The 14,823-nt window shown below is 46.0% G+C and overlaps 1 protein-coding gene across 2 annotated transcripts in view; it reads left to right on the forward strand.

Annotated features, from left to right (window-relative positions):
• ZNF462 (zinc finger protein 462) overlaps nucleotides 1–14,823 on the forward strand; it is a 79,983-nt gene that overhangs the window by 30,391 nt on the left and 34,769 nt on the right. The window lies entirely within an intron of this gene.

Consider the following 14,823-nt stretch of genomic DNA (forward strand, 5'->3'; position numbering starts at 1 on the left):
ACACCTGCCACCGCCTCCTTCTCCTCCCTCTCCCTATCTGGCACCCCTGGCAGTGTGACTCTGGCCCCTAGCACAGTAATGAAATGGCTTGCACAAGGGTTGACGACGACTCCAGACAAACAAGTCCAAGGCCTTTGCTCCTGCCTCATCCTTCTTTTTTTGGCCGTGGCATTTAAAACTGCTGACTTTCCTCCCAGGGGAATTCTCCCGTCGTTTGGGACCTGCTGTCTCTTTCAGGCTCTCCTCTGGCCTCACTGGTAGTGCCTTGTCTTTACTCTCTTTTCACCGCTCTTCCTCCAGCTGCCAAGACACAGACCTTGGGCAGGTCCTCCGCCCTCGTGGTCTCGTCCTTGGAGCTCCCCCTTCACAAACACGTGGAATCAACTCACTATTTAAATGATGCTGCCAAAATCTCAGCCTCCAGCCCTAACCTGTCAGGTTCAGGTCCAAACCTTCTTTTCCGTCTGCTTCTCACCTTCTCTCCCTGGTGGTCTCACACAACCTTCACCTCAGAGGTCCTGAAGGGAACTCCTTACCTTCTTGTCCCTCTACCAGCGCTCATGATAGCCTGCTGGACTCGTCTGCGTCTTCAGGTCTCAGCCCATGATCCATCAGCCGCTCAGCTGCCCACAAAGTCCTGTTGTCCCCTGTCTCCTGATGTCCTCTCACCCCCCGCATCCCCTCCTTCCCACACCGTCTCTTATCCAGCAGCCATCCCTATACCCGCGCCACCTACAAACTCCTCCCTTCATCCACTCCATGCACGGTTGAGTCGCATTATTCTCCTACTCCAAAACTGTAACAGCTCTACGTAGCCTGTTTTAAAAAAGTTCCCACCCTCAACATTCTCCATGCTCCTCCCCAGCTGCTTCTCCTGGCCTCCGTTCCCACATGTCCACACCCTACCTGTCCTTCAGAGCCGTGTGCAAATTCCTTCACTTCCATGATGCTTCTCATGATGTCCCCGATGTGCTAGCGCTTCCTTCTCTGAAATCCTCTGGTGCTGTGGCCTGCCTCTCAGGGATGCGGGTGGTCCATCCTGCCAACTCTGTAGTATTGCCAGAAAAGGAGTTCATTAGAGACAGGGTTTTTGTCCTGCTCGTCTTTATATTCTAAACATCTGGCGTACGGTTACTTTCTTCTGAGAGCAGTTGTCCTATAAATGTGAAATGAAAGTTGTCCTATAGTAGCTGTTAAATAGTTTGAAGCAGGAAACCTAGATTTAAATTTTTTTCTCACTGCAGAGCCTCATTGTCTTCCAGCCATTCTGCTAACAACAGATCGAAATACCCTCGGGCATTTGCTCTTTTCTTTGGGGGCTCACTCATTTGCGGTGTGTGCTATAGTAATCTCCCCTAACAACCTGAGAGCTCTTGAAATAAGAGATCTGGTGATCTTTGTATCCATCAAAAACTCAACATATAGTAGTTGTATTTGTTATGAATAAACAAACCATTTATATAAAGCTAACAAATCCAGAAGAATATTGGATCACATATTTTGACCCATCGAGTTGAGTCTAAATGAATGCAAGAAAATATGTGTTGTGTCCTTGGCTTGACACGGGGCTAAAACTAAGGAGTAAAATACAGATCTAGAAACGTTTTGGATGTTGCAGAGGCCCTGTTTCGGGAACACAGACCACAGGATTTGGGCCGACACTACCACGTTTCTCGTCTTTGCCAGCATGTGGACATACCACTTGGTTTTCGCTTCCTTGTTAGTTTTTTGCACGTGAAGGGCTGGTAGGGAGCAGAAAAGGTAGCCTGTTGGGTTTCTGTCTTTCCTTCCCATAGGTAGGGCCATAATCTATTCCAGATGTCAGTGTCGTACATTCAGTAGAAACAGTAGGAACTGAATTTCTACCTGCTGGTAGAACCCAGAGCAGAAAAGGTACCACATAGGTGTTTTCTACTTAACAAAACAAAGTCCGTGGGGTCACAGGCTGCTACTGATCTCCCCTCTGCAGGAGGGAATGTGCACAAGTTGGTTTTTCTCCCAGTGGAAATGCATTTATCCCAAGCTGCCTTTGCCATCCGAGGTCATTGGTCAAGGGCCAAGGGCCGTAGGTGCAATTTAGAGAGACAGAAAAGGTAAAAATGTGCAGCCTCTATCTCACCTGGTTCCCGCTTAAAACCCTCCAGGGGCTGTCTGCTTTGCTTTCAGAATAAATTCCAGGCTCAGCATGAAATTGTTTTCTGGGCCCCATGTTTCCTCTGGTGTCGTTCCTCACCCCATGCCCCAGCTGCGTGCTGTGCGGCAGCGACGCCGGGTGCCCGGTAGCACCTGCTATCCTGCAGGCCTTGCTCTTCCTTTTTCCCGGCACGCCCTTCTCCGCCTATTTTCGCCCTTCCTCCTCAGTATTCCATTCACTTGGCTAATTCCGACTCATCCTTGAAAACTTGAGTAGTTTCCTCCAGAAACCTTCCTGTCTGGCTTAGAGGCCTCCTTTGTGCTCCTTCTAGATCTTTGAGCGAGCTCTCTTTAGTGACCCAGCACTGATCCTACTCTGCTCTGTCTTTCCATCTCCCCCAAGACCATTGGCTTCTTGAAGGCAAAGGTCATCATTTTGTGATTGGGTCCTCCAGAGTATGGCAGATTCCCTTGCACACTATGGGCACTCAAACAAGTGATATGAGTGACTGAATCTAGAAGTGTTGGTGTTCACAGTGCCACACACTGGCCACGGCGCTCAAAATGCCGAGACGTATAGACGCGTGATGGCAGGGCTTCTTCTCGGTAGGAGCCCTTAGGTTTCTCATACTGAGTACCAGCCAAAGACTCCAGGCTCAACCAAGCACAGGTTCCCAAGCAAGCTTAGATGCCCTCATTAGTCATGAAATTAAATCCAAGATCCATGCAAGCTGAGAAATTTGAGACAGAATCCCTCTTAGCCACTAGGGAAAACTGGATACTCAAGCAGTACACATCACAATAGATCAGGTGGCAAGAAGTGCTGTCCAGAGGGGAACAAGGGAAAGAGGAGGGAAGGACAGGGGCTGCAGCGTCAGGTGGGATGGTTTGGGAGACGGTCCGTGATGACTGCCACACCTATAAATTGGATAGCCAAGGACCTTGCTCAAAGCTGGAGGTGAGCTTGAAAAAAAATTTTTTTGAAAGGAAGTCAACCCCAGAAGGCTTGCCAGAAAAGTGTCTAAAGTTTGGACATGAAATTCGCTCCGACAACTCTTTTTGCAGCAGGTTGATTTGTGACCATGCTGTGTGCATTGTGACCCGACAAAATGGGGCGAATCATGGAGTCTGTGGTGTTATTCAGGTCAAGCCCTGCCTTTGAGCCGAATCCAAGCCCCACGATCACTCCCCTCCCCGCCGCAGCCATCTCCACCTTCCAAATAAGCTGGTGGGTTGTTGCCAGAAGTAGCAGTGCAGCTGGCTCTGCCCAGAATCAGTCAGTCAGAAGCTAGCTGCCGAGCTCCTACCACGTACCTGGAGCTGGGATGAATGTTCGTTACATCTGTTTAGAGCAGTGGAAGAGATGCCCGCGCCACTCCGTCCTGCAGTCCGGTTAAGGAGACCAAATTCTTGCATGGATAGAAAACACTCCGTAAACACTAGAAGGCAATTTATAATTCAGTACAAAATTATGTGATGTCAACTTTAATTGCTGTGGAACGGAGACCCTTAAAGCCCTGCTTTGTGTACCAGGCGCTACGCTTCCCACGCTGGCCTCTACTGCGCACCGCACGCACCGTGATGTTTGCCAGTGTCATGGTCTCCACTTGACACGGGAGGAAGCAGAGGTCTTTGTAACTAGTTGTCTCCATAGGGTTCCCAGGGGGCCTCAATATGCCTCTGGAACCTCTTTTCCAGTTGCTCCCTTGGTTTTCCCATTTCAAGGTCATGGTGAAGATCAGCAAGAGACCTCATAAGAAGCCCTTGACACAGGTGCTAGCCCAAGAGTTGGTGGAGACAGTAGAAGGTGACCCTGGATCTCACCACCTGTCCCTCTGCCTTCTTGGAGGCTTCTGCCCGACACCTGAGCCCAGCCCCACTGAGCAGGCGGTTTAGAGCGGGCAAAAGAGCTATTCTAAGGGAAGAGCCTACTGCTTTAATGGTGATTAAAAAATGTAGCTTAACCCAGAGCCAGGATTTTCTTCCACGGCATGGGAATAGGGAGAAAGAAAAGGAAGAACGGTAGGAAACCCACCGGGTGTGTTGGTTAGGACACTCCCGCTGCTGGGCGACAGTTTCAGAAAAACTCTGTGCTTTGAAGTGTGGCTGCTTGTTCTATTCTTGATAAACCATTGCCTTTCTCACCTGATTTCCATATCATCACTTAGAGCTCTACACGGATCTAAATATATATGCTTATACTCAAATGTGTTCTTTTCTCCTGATTGCCCAATCTTTGAAGAAACCGCTACAATTGTTCCTGCCCGGGCTGACTGCACTGTTCATAGCAAGCCGTCCATTGTGACCAGCTCCTTGAAGTCACTAGGCATCTTCCTTCCAGTCAGGTCTTGAGGAGGAAGCTCTGTGGCCTTGCCCACGGCCCGTGAGCTCTCAATGCCATCTGAAGTTGCTAGCAAGCTCTCTACAGTTGAGGCCAAGCCACTGATATAAAGAGGCTTTTGTACTCCAAGTTTTGCGTTGGATTTTCAGTGTGGTAAAGACGTCCGTATGATCTAAACGAGCTGCGGGAGGCATTACTTCCTCATCACACAATTCAAGAGTCACAGGTGAATTTTGCATTTGGTATTGTAAGAGCTTCTCAATTAACAATGGCAGATGCCACCCAGAGTTTCCTCCCAAAAAAAACATTAGAAAAAGGCTCCTTTACCACACGTTCATTCGTTTCCCGACAAATTTCCAGCCTGCTTCAAGGAGGCTTTTTAAGAACACACACTTTGAGTTACAAATAACATTTAGTGCAGAAGGAATACCTACGATGTTTGCTAATGACTGTGGCAGAAAAGGAACGTGTTTTTGAAACTGGGGCACACAGGAACCCCAGGTTCTCTTCCTGTTTCTCCATGGACCGGCCGGGGAACAGGAAATCATCTTGTCTCTATTTTACCAAACCGCCAGAACTCTTTATGCAAAATGCCTCTTCTGTACGCTATGTACCTGGGATGAGAGTGAGCTCCCGATAGAGAAAAATTGGTAGAACAGTTTATACGGTGAAAATGTAGTGATAATTGTGTGCAAGGAATCCATGAATACCTTCTCATGGATTGCAGAGGGCTCCATTTTCATGCCGTAGTTGACTGTAAAAGAGTAACGTCCCATTCAGTTACACCTGTGTATCTTACAAACCTCTGTGCGCATCCCTGGTGGAAAAAAGGAGGATAGAGTTGCATATGGAATCCACTGAAGTGGCTCCCAGGTAGTTTAGACTTAATAGCCGATTTAGGGTCAAAAGCAGAAATCATGCCTTTGGCTTCTTGGAATGGCGATGGATTATGAAATTCATGCCATCCAAACTCTCAAATGTTCCAGAAGCCATTCTCCAAGTAATTAAAGAAGATCCAGGCTTGTTTCAGTAAAAGTGGGTCCGTGTTTCAATGGGAAGCCTCTGTCAACCTCAGTGTCCCAACAAGAGCGTGCCATTTGGTTCATTGGATTTTCCTTTTAAATCTGGACTTCTAGAGCACTTTTTTCAGTTAGAACTCTTTTTGGATCTTAGTAACATGTTTATTGAGCACCTGCTTTAGGCCAGACCATCTAAGTTCTGGGGGATATGAGCTTTAAAGAAGTTACAGATGCATGGATAGATGGATGGATATCCTGTTTGCAAAGAGATCCTAGTTTGGCAGAGGCAGAATAAATTAACCCCAGTGCCCCATCTTGAGCATGAGTAGGAATTTTAATAATTGTATCTAGAAAGATCAAGGAAGATGTTTATAGTGATGGCAAATTTGAACTGAGTTGGGTTTTGAAAGATGGTAAAAGTTGAGAAGGCTGAAAAGTAGAAGAAAGGCATTGCAAGACTGAATGATGCGGTGAAGGCAAAGCGCAGTGAATGTTCGGAGCCTTCCGTGTGGCTGACAGGCAGCAGTGTGGCTGTGGGGTGGGGTAGGTCTGGGACGGTACGGAGGGCGGGAGCACCAACAGTGCAGTTTGGATCTTTTCCTGTAAGACATGGTGAAGGGCATGTTTGCTTTTAGAAAAGAAAGGAATCTTAGGAGGAGAAGAAACTTGAAATAGAATGCCTGTCAGGAACATTTTGCAGTGGAAGCTAATGCACTAGCCACACGGCCCGAACCAGAGCCGTGGAGTAGTGAGTGGATCACAGAGGAAGTGCCGTTCAGAAGGTTGAAGCAGCAGGGCTTTCCACTCATTGAGCACAGAGACCGAAAGAGAGAAATGAATTGAGGATTTGCTCTAATTTTGTTGACTGGGTGGATGGCGATGCCATTTGCAGAAAACCACAGCGAGACAAATGGTTCTGTCCCCCAAGTCTAGGGCCTGGCGAACTGCAAGTCTTGAGACCCTTGCAACGAACTTCGATAGGATGGGACACTAACTCTCAAAAAGAGAAGATAGCCCCCCCTTTTTTTTTTCTGTTTTTGTCATTTTGAAGACTAATTTTTTGTTTTGTTTTTTTTTCTCATCTATTCCCTGATCATATTTCAAGGTTTTGTTTTTACTCATCAGAATGACAGGAAGTTTTCAAAGTGTGTTTCCTTCAAGTTTGGCCTCAACCTTATTTTCAGGATTAGCCGTTTGTTTTTCCATTTGCCTCCATGACAACCAAGCCCAGAATTCCTATATATAGTCATGCAGCGCCCATTGTCCCCCTGACCATTGTAGCATAATCTTGTGCATCCAAGCCAGAGAGCTCCACTGATGATGGAAGATGAGGAGGTGCCGGAGTCCTTGGCCTGGAGATTTTCAAGGCATAATCAAAAGAAGGAAATAAAATAGCGTGGCTGCCTCTAGAGATTTATGTTCCCCTTTAGACACTATCCAGGAGGAGTTGAAATGGCTCGTGTTCCATAGCTTAGTTTCTAGCACGATTTTCTTCTGGAGTGGCCCACAGATAGAGAGCATTTTTGAGACCCTTCAAAGGAATCGCTTGGAAAGTCGCATTGATGGTTTGTAGTTGGAGGTGTTCTTCTGGATGCCAAGTTCTGCTCTGCGTTAATAGCATGAAGTACACAACCGGTATCTTGAGAAACAAAGGGCGTTCAGGAAAGTCTCAAAAGGATTCAGATAGAACCTAAGAAAACTTATTAAATAAGTAAACTTTTGGGGTCTGTGAATCACCTTCACAGTGTATTGTTTTCATAACTTACAATGATAGGTGGTGGTTGGATGGATAGACGGACAGGCAGGCCTGGATTTAAGAAAGTTGTCCACAAATTCAATCCAGCCAGATTTTCATAAGTACCTTTGTTTCCTAAGTACCTTTCTTTATGAAAGGACTGTGAGTATCTGTGGCTGTAAAAGCGTGTGAGGTCCCGTTCCTGCCCGTCTGAAGTGTAAGCTCCCCAGGGACCCTTGGTTTTTTTCACTCATGTATCCCAAGTGGTTAGAGGTACCTGGTACATAGGAGCCTCTCAAATAAATATTTTCCGAATTAATAGAGAATTGGGAGCAAATATAGACTGATACAGTAGAGACTCTATTATTATTTGATGGAATCAATACCTACCTTCCCAGTTAGAAGTGAAAGTTCCTAAATGCAGGGAATCCTTTTTAAAATGCGTTATGCATTTTATTTTCACCTGCAAAATAGATTCATTCACCAGGATTGTGGTGTAAGGTCAAGTGTACGTATTGGAGTCCTTCAGTTGAAGTTCCCCATTTCCTCTCTTGCATAAACCACAGGCACCTACACTGTGTCATGTGCTACTTCCAGATCCAGTTTCTTTTAAGTAGAGTGGTAATTTAGACATTTGTGGAACAGTCTTAGAGCACAGTCCTTCTAGATTTTTATGTTCTCAATCTTTTATAGTTGGTCTTGCCAAAACATAATTTGACAGAAATTTTTTTTTAGCAACTTGACTTTATCAAGTCTTTCCAAAGCGTTCAATGTAGCTTTCATAGAAATGACACTTTGTGCCCATATTTCATCATTTTAGGTCATATTAATTACATCGACCAAGTTCAGTAGCAAATATAACAGGTAAAAAGAGGTCTGGGAGCAAATCCAGTGGGTTGTTGTTAGCATGAGCTCAACTGTTGGAAGCAGGAATGGATGGGCCTTTTGGAGGGTGGCCCGCAGCACCAGCCCAGACAGGACTGCCATCGGTCTTCTTGGGTCAGGATGTTTGAAGGTCAGAGGCATTGATCTGGCTAGATGTGATGGTAGAGATTGCTTAGGGGAACATGGGAGTGTAATGTGAGGTGTAATGAGATCAGGGCGAGAATCCCGATGTGCCTATGCAGACAAAGCCCCGAGGAGAGCAGCATCCTCTCTGGATTGTTGGGAAAAATCATCACAGGTGACATTTCAGCTGAGCTCGGAAGGATGGGTAGGTATTTGCCAGACAAAAAGAGGAGGAAGAGCACTTACTTGGTAGCCCTGGTCAAGGACTCCCAATGGTGAAATAGGCAGAATGTGCAACTGGGAATTGGGAACGAGCTAGAAGTGAGGCTGAACTCCTGCTCTGGAGCCACACTGAAGAGCTCTGCGTGCTGCACTCAGGAATCAAGGTCTCGCCTTTGGGCACGGCGGCATCATCCTATCCTAACCATGTGAGATAACGTGTGGCCTGTAGGTCTGGACTAGAACAGATATCTGAGGAAGGACGACCGGACAGGAGGCTGTTCGAGCTGCCTGTGCAGGATATGAGGGCCTGAATGAACAATGGGAAGGGGAGGCTAGAGAGGGAAGTGGTTGGAGCGGAGTGTGACACAGGTCTCTAGGACGGGGTACTTGGCTCAAGTGCTGCTGCCAAGGGCAGTTGGGAGGAAGAATCTCGCAGCGGAAACTGGAACGAAGCGGTGACCCATTCACTGACATTCAGACACGTGGGCAAAGGAGGAAAACAGCAAAAGGAGAAGTGTGGGCAAAGAGGAGGTGGGTCTTCAGCGCCTTGGGTTTAAGGAGTCTGACATCTTTTTTCAGCATTAGATGAAGACTCAATCATCTCAGAGCTAGCTGGGTTTCTCATGGAGGCAGGATTCTCTCGTCCCCACAGATACCTGGGTCACTAGAACAGACGTGAAAACACATAGGCTATTTTTGTCTTTTGCCTACGTTTATTAGCAGTTGTGTGCAAGAAGTTGCATGGCATTCCAGAAGTTTCCTGGCTGTTAAGTAAAGTAGGTCCAAGCAGAGATCACTGGGTGGACTAGTCCAGCCTGAGGCATTGGTGGCTGTGAGAAGCCACTAGAATTTTTCAGAAGCATTGGGGAAGGCTTTTCAAGGCAATAGTCTGTCCCTTTTTGAAACAGAACTTGTTTGGGGGTGCTGAGCTGGAGACCACTGGGCGTGGATAGAGGCCCCTGGTCCATATGTAGGCAAAGCAGTGTCTCCCTTTGGTCTGTGGTGGCCCTACAGCTGGCTGTCACCTCAGGAATTAAATTACATCTTTAATTGCTCTCTTGTTAGATGTTAGTGTGCTCTTCTCCAGTTTCCTGTGACTTCTTGACTGGAAATAGTGGGCTGTATTTCCACCATTTTGGGGTCCCATACTTTGGATATTTATAATCCTTGCAGTTAAATTATCCACAGGTAGTATTCTATTTCTGGTTCCTTCTACTACCAAACTTGAGTTCCTAAATCACCTGCTTTTCTAAAGAAAATTACAATTCAGGCATTATTTTGAACTGTCTGTATTACTTCAGAAGATTTTAAATTCTCCCTCATGCAGTCTACCCCGGTCTCAGGTGTACGTATTTTTCCGTTCAGAGTCATCCTCCGATCTTCGTTCCTTCTCCCTTTCGGAATTAAGTGGCGTTTTCTCATTGTGAATAAGAATGGAGTTATTTCACTTCTATTTATGACTTAAGATGCAAGTGTGGTGAATTGAACGTTCCAGCATCTTCATGTCTAGTGTTGACTTCATTCCTAGTTATTCGTGGGCACTCAAGGTTCTCTTGACACTCTCCTCCTCCTCCTTCCAGCATTCCGTCAGTCACCACGTACCGATTTTGCTTCTTCTCCACTAGCTCTTTGTGGTTGCCTCTGTTAAGACGTTTATGTCTTTGCATTCATCACAGTCAGTTATTTATGTGTCCATCTGAGACGGGGAGCTGCTGGAGGGCAGGAACCAAGTCCTGTGCCCCAGAGCTGAGTCTCCTGTTGACTTAGATGCTCAGTAAATATTTGCTGAACAAATGGAGATAACTGGAGCACCCCCCCCCCGGCACCCCTAATTTGCTTACCTAAGGTCCTTTGTCTTTTATTTTCTCCTGCTACTTGGTTCCTGCTGACCACAGAGCCTGCCTCCCAAAGCCTGCAGGAAAATCTAGCTCAAATAGAATTAAGTGTGGTTGCTGGCGCCAAGATCCTTCTGCCACTTTTGTACCTTCGCTCACATCCTCTCCGTGGAGCTGCAGAAAATTGAGAATTGATCTCCTCGTACAGCTTCCTTTTTGGATCAGTCAGTGTCTAAGGGGGCTGTCCTCTGCAGTGCCCACAATTTACTGGCCAATTGATTCTTACTCTTCCTTGTGTCTCCCTTAATCTTGCAATAGTTAAATTCTCCTGCTACTGTTCAGTTGTTCTCCTTGCCTCTTGTACTCCTTCAGTCAGTGGAACAAGTTTGCCAGACGTGGAGAAGGCCTGTGTTGTCGCAACAACTCTGCTCGCCCCCCCGCTAGACCCCAGCTCTGAGAAGATAGCCGTCGTGTCATCTTTGACTTTGACTCCCTAGAGCCCGCGCATAGCCTGGCACTAAGAGGGTGTTAACTACATGTTCATAGGGGCGCCTGGGTGGCTCAGTCATTAAGCGTCTGCCTTTGGCTCAGGGCCTGATCCCGGGATCCTGGGATCGAGCCCCGCATCGGGCTCCCTGCTTTGCTGGGAGCCTGCTTCTTTCTCTCCCACTCCCCCAGCTTGTGTTTCCTCTCTTGCTAGCTGTCTCTCTCTCTGTCAAATAAATAAATAAAATCTTTAAAAAAATACATAAATAACTACATGTTTGTAGCCTCAGAATATTCAAGAACACTTCATTCTGTCATGCTTATTATACTCCCAGAGTTCACTTGTTTGTCATTTGCCTTTATAAAATCAAATTTCTTGTGATTGTTTCTGTGCTGGCTAATTTTTAGAGAAAAAAGAAGGAAAAAAAAAAAAAACCCTTGAACTGATAGTCACCTGGTTTTGGCTGGCACTGTGGGAGATGGACTGTAGCAAGAAGGAATCTTCCATTTCTCCAGGATCATGGCTAAGTGAGAGTGCTGGGAGGTTTCATCTGGAATCCAGCCCTTTCCCTGGTTCAAAAGCCTGTCCAAGACCACCAGAAAGCATCCGTCTCCCATCCATGCACCTTTCTTTCCCAGCCAAATCCCACCTGCGGAATTTCAGAGCAGTGTTACTTTGAGGGCAATTTATCAGGCATCTATGAAAGCCTGGGCCGGTGGGTGTCAGATTCTGGGTATCTGCTGTGTTCTCCTGCATGGCCTGCTTATACATTTGTCTCCTGTATGATCCCATGTTTTTGTTTTTATAAAGCATCTTAAAATTTTGGATATTTTTTTTTTCCCTCATGAACCTTGCTTTATTTTTTCCCCCACATGCTCTGAAAGGCTTATTTTAGTGTTTTCTTTCACATCCTGTGTACTGTTCTCTGTTTTCATTTCTGTCTATTCTAATATTGTTTTCTCAACCATTTCAGTTTTTCTGCCACCTTTTCTCCTCTCTGCTATGTATTTATTGTTGATGGACCACTCAGATGTTCTTTCTCGTTCTTCTGACTTGTATCACGGGATCCAAGGTCACTACTGGGTACAGATACCTGATGGGCAAGACTCAGATTTTAGAGTCCGACGAACCGTTGTTCAAATCTAACCTCTCCCTCTTACTAGCCATATAACCAACCGCCTCAACTACCTGCTGGGTGAAATTGGGATGAGAACCTACAGTGCACACCGTTGTGGGAGTTAATTGCTAGCCGTTCAATAAATCCCAAACCCATGTCTGTAAGTACCATGACCGTACATGCTAAAATTCTAGTTTGATCCTGATTTTACAAAATAGTATTATTTTTATAGACTGTTTACAAAATGGATAGCTACCCATGACTTAGATTTACCTTACAACTATAGCTGTATCTGATAATTTGATTTCTAAAACTTTGCATATAAAGAAAGTCACAGGTCAGAGAATTAAACTCCTAGATGGCAGGCATGTCTCAGGGTTGGGATAGGAACGTAGGGACCAGCCTGGTGTCTGTTGTTGGTTCCACTGTAAGGATTACTGGCCATCCAGGTGATAAAGATAAGACCTGGGTGGCCACGTTGTGTTCAGTTTCCCCCTGGATTCACAGCCCTGTGCTTCCGCTGCTATATTTCTCAGTGCCCGCAAGCGTGGCTGTCGAAAGCATGGAGTTTTTTCACTTTCTATAAGCTCGGAATAAAGAAAATAGTCTTAATGATGATTTTTAACCTCCGTGACGGGTCCTTCACTACTGACAATCTGTTTGCCTTTCTAACCTGGGCACAAAAACGACCCTCTTCCTGTTCCTCAGGCTGTGCCTCGTGAACGAGCTGGAATGTTATGTAGCTTAGCAAGTGGGCTTTTTTAAGATCGGTGGAATCATACACGCTCACGTCTTTGTCACTTTAGTGCCCAAAGTGCTAAAATTGTACATTATTCACAAACTCCCAAGTGAGAGAGAATGAGAGAGACATAGTGTGTCTTGGCACCAGAGAGGAAAGTAAAGCTCTAAGAAGACCCAAAAAGTTGTAACCTGGGCGTTATTACAAATGTACCCTAAGCGGTGGGATTTGCCTATTTTTGTGAATAAACCTGTCCATCTGATTTTAACCAGGAAGAAAAAGGAATTCATAGCACGGTACATACGGCTGTTCCTTTTGCGTCGCCATTTACGAAGGAAGGGCGCTGAGCCCCCCTTTCTTGGAATGCTTTCGCTCACCACTTCCTGCATTTCTGTTTCTTCAAGTTTCATGTAACATATATATACCGAAGTTAAAATTTAGAATTCGTTTTTTGGGATGGATGGAATAAAATGCAATAGACCCTAGAGACAAGAAAAATGTGTTAAATCAAAGGAGACTCCCTCCAAGGGAAGGAGGGAGTCTCCCTAAGAGATTTGAGCAGGTGTGAAGTTGGGGCGGGTGGAAGGTAGGGGAAGATGAATTTACCTGGCTTATGATCAGAGTCTGAACAACGGGGTTCTTTACAATTCTGTAAAGGGGACCGAAGCTGTCGGGGGCCCGTGTCTGAGGTGACGACCAGCCTCCATGCTGGCCTGCAGGACTCGCCGAGTTGGGTGCTGGGTCTTGAAGGGAGCTGGAGGCTGCTTTTTGAGAAATGGGCCATTCCTTGGGACGCTCATTTTGGTGTCTGGGTAGATTGGTGGGCGGCAGAGAGCTCATGGGCAGCGGGACCCAGCTTCGGCCTTGTTGGTCCAGAATTTCCATCCTGCAGAGCGAAGAGCAAACAAGAGGACAGTGGCTTGTGGGGGATGCTGGCGGAGCAGTGCCCAACCCGCAGCTCAGGCCTGTGTTAACGAGAGAGGCTGAGTGTGTTTTGTGCTTCCTTGTGCGTGAGTTTTAAGCAGAAACTAGTCTTGAGAGCTTAAATAGAAAACATCTTGAACAATCCGTGCAGTGGTAAACAAACCTGCTACTGAAAGGAAGAATGAGAAGTTGACAATTGCATTATTGTGATCCTGAGTGGGTTCATCAGCTAGGGCTGAGGAATAAAGAAACCAGAGATAAAAGCCTTGAGTCAAATGAATTCGGTTGTGTCATTCCTTTCTTCCTTTGTCTTCAGTTTACACCTGGTAATGAACCCATGGAGGCTCGGAGGTATTGTTCAAGTGTCCTTTTGTTTTATTCTTGTGTGTGTGGCAGGTTTGTTTACAATTTCCAAAGGGGTTTTTCCTCCATCTTGAGGAATACGAATTGAGGAGGGGGAGGAGGAGAACAAGAAGGGAAGGTATTTTAGTATTTTGAAGACAGGAGGTGGCCTCACCATCAGGGAGGCTGCTCTGGTTTTGTTTTTCTTCTCAAAGAGGCCAACGGGTTGGATGGTACTGGTTTCATCAAATACGGGTTTTACAGAATTCCTCCATGTCCTGCCTCGGGGAATCGTGCTTTGGAAAATTAAGTGTCCATCAAATCAGGAGGAGGCTGGTACAGTTTCTATCCCCTTTCCCCCTTGCTTTTTGAAAGGCTTAAAAAAAGAGCCCTTTGTTTTCTTTTCAAGGAAAGTTGCACTGAAAGTCATCTGTGTGGTATTCACGGCCTCATCTGTGTCGGTCATAGGCAGCTGTAGGCTCTGCAAGACAATGTTGTCCGACGCGCAGCCTCAACGTTCAAAGCAGCGTGTTGGGAAAAGGTTCAAGCCCTTTCTCTCTCTCTCTCTCATTTTTTTAAGAAACCGAGATTTTGCCACCTCCCTTCCAGATCAGATTTCTCCACCACATGCCACTGAAGCTCCTCAGGGTCAAGATTTATGGCCGTCATTTCCGACATTTTCCTCCGCGTTGCAAACTTTAAAATACCTTTTAGGGAAACTTATTTGGAATTTCATTTTAATGGGATTTATGAATAAATCTCCATCTTAATGCTGACTAAGCTTTAAACATCCATTCCAGGAGAACACTATTAGATCTTTAGATTTTAAATTTTAAATCACTTGACTGTGAAGGCATAAAACATTTTTATATTTGTGAGTGCCATGTGCGTGAGCATTTCTGTTAAAGACCTTTTTTTTTT

The sequence above is a fragment of the Ursus maritimus genome, unplaced genomic scaffold, assembly GCF_017311325.1.
Source record: "Ursus maritimus isolate PB19 unplaced genomic scaffold, ASM1731132v1 scaffold_17, whole genome shotgun sequence".
Taxonomy (NCBI): Eukaryota; Metazoa; Chordata; class Mammalia; order Carnivora; family Ursidae; genus Ursus; species Ursus maritimus.